Genomic DNA, 5,164 nt, shown 5'->3' with positions numbered 1-5,164 from the left:
AACAAACATATATATGCACGTTATACTGACAAAGTAACAAACATACAGCATCCAAAAGATACATTGGTACCTGACGAAGTGACTATCTGATAATCAAAATGACAAATATTGTTTCTCATACAGGTTACTGATCTATTAAGATCATCGTACAACAAAGAGAGAGAAAATTTGTGTACCAGATCATCCTCAGATGCAAAGAATAGATGCTAGCACCTGCTAGACACCAGCCTATCCATTTCCCAGTATCGCTACTTCATTCGTTACTATTCAATGCCAATATTCACAAAACAGTTTCTTCTTGTGGTTAAGTGCTACACACACAAAAATATCGTTCCATCTCATTAGTTGCAGCTTATTAACGACTCCTAGTATGAGAAACCAAATATCAAACTGGCCAGGAAAGCTAGTTAATATCATCAGTGGAATAGAGGTAACTCTACTGCAGGCCCCAAAAGACCAAATGGGCATTTGTTTTTTCTTTTGCAATCAAGAGAAAAAATTATCACATAATATGTTAATCAAAGTGATATTATATTGAGGTCGACTGTTCAATCAAACGTACAAAAAGGAGTAGAGGACAATCAGTTCTCACCGCTCCGTCCCTATCTACAACTCTGAATTACTGTGGGCAGTGAATAGTGTAATGAGACATGAACCGGTGCCCTAATTAGGTCTGGATTACTATAATATCACAAGGAGACCATGGGTCAACCAAAAAGAACAGTCACATAATATTAATTGATGCTAATGCAAGCATGACTGCAGCCATATAACATAAATCAATTATCCTTGAGATATATGCACACGCAAGCTATCCAATATCATCTCGAGATGCAAGAATATATGCTAACATCTGTCAGAGATACTTGCCTATCTTGAGATGCAATAACACATGGTAATATCTGTTAGAGACCCCTATCTATCCATTTTCCCAGGAATGCTACTTCGCTCGTTTTGATTCGATGTCGCTATTTACAAAGCAGTTCTTTGTATGGTCAAGTACTAAACAAACAAGAAAACAGGAGCTTATTCCTTATCATCAGTTGGCGCTGATTAACAGCTCCCTGTATGAGAAACAAAAATGTCAAACTGGGCAGGGAAGGCAGTTAATCCCATCAGTGACATATAGGTAATTACTCCAAGGTCCAGAAGCTCAAATGCGGTTAGGTTTTCCTTTTGCAATAAATACAGAAAATATCACAGGATGCATTTATGTACTGCTGAATGCCGAAGCTTAAGCATATGGTTTTGCCTTTTCCAAGCTAGTTGAAATCTACCAAATGCACTAAATTTTACCTTTATGCTGAAGCCAGGAAGATCGCTGATAATTGTAAAGCAGAAAAAACATATTTAGTACATACTCATTTCATTTCTACTATATTGCTAGCAAGGCAATAGAACAAATTTATGTGTTAAAGCAAACTTAGAACATGTTCACAAGAAAAGCAATGAATCAGGTGGGATCGAATGTGCCACAAATATCAAAGCCTTAACAGCTACTGTGCAATTGTTCTCTACCATATGAAAGGGCAAGTATTATTAGGTTGCGGCCATTAACAGTTTGGTTGATACCATCCAGTGCTTCATGATTTGCGTATAGTTTTTCTTATAGAAATGCACAGAAGAAGCACTTTAAATAGAGGTGCACAGTATTTATCTTCAAAGCTCTTCATGGAAGTTCAAGCATTGCAGCAGTTAATGATTGAACAACTTGATGGCTTATTACACATCCAGGAAGATAACTTCATATGGCTCAATATAGGTGAATAACTAAGCAAGATAAATAGGCATCTTGTATTTTGGTGCAAATGTTCAAGCATGTAAATCTGTAAATGGATAGGCATTGGAGTAGTATCCTGAAACAGAGTAAAAATAACTTCTTATTTACAACTCTAGGATTTGATATATCACCCCTGTGAAGAAAAGACATCACCACGGTAACAAACTAACAAAGCGGATCTTATCAAACAACTTTCAAAATGTACATCGATGTTCGAGAAAAGCGTAGTTAAACCTTCTAAACTAAAGATTGTGAGTTTTTTTTCCAATAAAGAAACAACAATCCCACTATAAGTTATCAGAACTCAGAACAATTGGACCAAGGAACTTTCAACAAATAATAAAACCAGCTACAATAGCAATCACGACCTTCACTCCTAACTCTGCAATGTTGAGCAAGATTTTACCTCTGCGGTTTGCACCTCATCCTATACGTCCACAAGATCTCTTTTTATGCCGGCGACTTTAATGTCTGCAGATCCAACGGTTGACATTGCACTGTCCATGTGCTTCCGCGACTCTGGTCCACGAGTGCGGCGTGGCACAGCCGATGTAGGAGAGGAGACGGGATGGAGGTTGGGAGCTGCTGCTTCTTTGATACGACGCTCGATGGGAGAGGACAAAGGAGGACGGGGCTCTACCTGCCGCACCCATCCTCGCCTCCCTCTCTATTCACAGGAGCTCGACCCCGCCACCCTCTTCCTCCACGGGAACGCCGTGATCCGGGGCTTCGCAAGATAGCTTGTCAGCCAATATGGATGTACATTGAAACGACAAAAAACAGTTATTATGTTCTTACCTTGTGAGTTATATTCCAAGTAGACTATAGATGACAAAGAATCAAAGCTTCTGTGCATACTCATTACTCAGTAAACTTGTCATGTGACAAGTTACTATTGTGTCATTATAGAACTTGGTAGAGTTTAGTAGCACTTGTATGGAAAAATGATCAACCATCTGATCTGCAAGAGCAAACTACCTTATCAGTTTTAGTGCCTACATGACTCTTTCTTTGCTGCTGGTAACTTAATTATAACAGTAATGCAGCACACGAAACTAAACTCAATCAAGGTAATACGTATGCTCCCCTCCGAAATGCGCCCTTAACTACTGGAACAAAAGAAGGAATAGCAGTTAACTTGATGTATTAAATCCTGATGAAAAAGAAGAAATAACAGTCAGCTCCATGTAAAAAACAATTATTCTGCAGTAATAGAAATAGAAGTTATGGAAGGCTAACCAGTTATTCCTGCCCACTAAGCAAATATGTAGCACTATAAACCATGAGCATTGCATTATTACATACGGCTAAACTTAACATATATATACCACACCGTGCGTCCAAACCTATTTCAGCAAGAGAAAGATCTGTTCTTTTAGTTATACTTGATTTTTGTTAGCAAGTAAAACTATTGGAAGTGTAGCCGTACCATGCCAGCTCTACATGGACCAAATAAACCATAGTAAGCTGATGTTAGCTATCATTATAAAAGCTACTTGTAAATTTGACTCTCCCAAGTCTGGATTGCAAGAATTTTCACGAGCTTACCAGAGTCCAATGTCGCTGATCCAGCTTCTTGGTGGAAACCAGATGTGGTATTGTACAGCAAGAAGCACTACAACATGAATCAGTTGACAAAACTATTGTATCAATTGGCATGCCGATATTGTACAGCAAGAAGCACTATTGCTGCAGCTAGTTTGACAGAGGAAACAAGATGGCGAAAGTACAGATCGATGAGTTTCTTGCTTGAGCCTATGCCAACAGACCAATTGCGTTAAATACTTGCTCACGCCAATTCAAATTGCTAGTTTAACCATCAGTAAACTCTGGCTGTAAATCTTTGTAAATCGAACATAGCTCCATCATATTTTGCACAAAGAAAAAAGATACCTGCGACGAAGTAGGTCTAGGCGACGTCTAATGGTCTTCCGGCAAAGTCGGCGGAGGCGATTGCGGATGTTCTTGCGTTAAAATCGATGAAGACAACGGAGGATGGTCTTCAGGCGAAGTTGGCGGAGGCGACGACGAAGTCGGCGGACGCAACATTGAGCTGTTCATCTTCAGAACTTGTGATCTAATCCGGTGGAGGCTTTCTTTTTATGGCACTGAAGAATTTGTGAAATCCAGATCCGCCATCCATGGCTATCGTGTTGGAGTATTTCTTTTGCACGGACATGGCACTGAATTCCATCCAAATTGAACGCAGCCGCCAGCGCCAGGAGATCGACGTGGACGAGGCTGGGTGTGGCACCGGGTAGGATTGGGGGCGGTGGGGAGAGGAAGGAGCACATGGAGCTGGAAGGAAGCCGAAGAGGACAAATCGGCGTCATGGAGAGGAGAGAGAGCACAGATCGGAGGCGGTGCACGCTGTTTAGGAGGAGTTTGTGCACGTTTAGGAGAAGGAGAAGGGGCTCCTGTGCGCGGGGGAGTCGTAGTTGTCGACACGGAGCACGCGGACGGCCATGGCGGCGGCGAAGGGGCGGGCGGGGTCGGCAGCGAGGGGGTGGGACAGAGGGGGAGGAGCGCGCGTACACTGGAGGCGAGAGGCGGGGCCAGGGGAAGAAGACAGCCGCGACAGCGACCAGCGCCATGGCACCGGCGGCGAGGAGAGCGCTCCAGGCTCACCGGATCGAGCGTCGCCGGGGTCGGTCGCCTTTTGGCAACTGGAATCGGGAGGCAAGGGAGGACCCGTGCTCTTTTTTTTCCTTAGAATTGAGAGCCTGTGCTTTTGGACCGCGGATCGAATATTGAGAACTACAGGGAGATTTTGGGAAATAGCCGGAATGAAACGTTTTTCTCACTTAAGAAAGGACTGCGGGTTCAATGACCAAAAACCACATGGACCTTTGTATAAAAAGGACACGACGGTGAACACAAGAGACTCAACCGGTGCTTTATTATTAGGGAAAAGATGTTTGAACCTTGTAATCTTCGAATTTGAGCCATATAACTCTGGAATTTGAACCTTGTAACATTTCGAGTTTTTGTGGTACAATCGTTGAAATGGCATCATATGAGACTCGTATATTGTTAGCACTATTTTGACCTTAATATGCAATGGTCTTAGATTTTATTAACCATTCTCGAATCAGTTTACCTTGTCGATCTCACAGCACACGATTTGTATAGCTAACTCGACTGTGATCTTCGACATTATTGCACACAGTTGGTTTCTTCCATAGTGTGCATTGTAGAGCGCAGAATTAATTATCGCACTCGAGTGTCCATCGTCACCCTTTTGTGTAATTTTGACCTCATCACCCAAGGGTAAACTTATGACCGAATTCATTCCACACACTTCATTTTTACAAAGCTTTTTGCCAATAAACGCCCACGATTTGTCCCTCTTCTAGCCGACACGTGGCCAAACTAGCCGGGCGG

The 5,164-nt window shown here is 42.3% G+C and overlaps 1 long non-coding RNA gene across 8 annotated transcripts; it reads right to left on the bottom strand.

The window, feature by feature from the left end:
• Positions 1-514: 514 nt before the first annotated feature.
• Positions 515-4,507, bottom strand: LOC123180865 (uncharacterized). Of its 8 annotated transcripts, XR_006491335.1 has the most exons (4): positions 2,579-4,492; positions 2,187-2,507; positions 1,297-1,321; positions 515-1,064 (listed from the first exon to the last, which is right to left on the bottom strand). It is a non-coding gene; the product is annotated as an uncharacterized lncRNA (long non-coding RNA). The 8 variants fall into 8 exon arrangements; XR_006491331.1 differs by having other exon boundaries at positions 1,297-2,507; positions 2,579-4,500; XR_006491337.1 differs by having other exon boundaries at positions 515-2,507; positions 2,579-3,219; positions 3,329-4,500.
• Between the last annotated feature and the right edge of the window lie 657 nt (positions 4,508-5,164).

Source organism: Triticum aestivum, chromosome 1D (genome assembly GCF_018294505.1).
Source record: "Triticum aestivum cultivar Chinese Spring chromosome 1D, IWGSC CS RefSeq v2.1, whole genome shotgun sequence".
Lineage (NCBI taxonomy): Eukaryota > Viridiplantae > Streptophyta > Magnoliopsida > Poales > Poaceae > Triticum > Triticum aestivum.
Note: the sequence above shows the minus strand (reverse complement) of the source record. Positions and strands in the feature narration are given on the sequence as shown.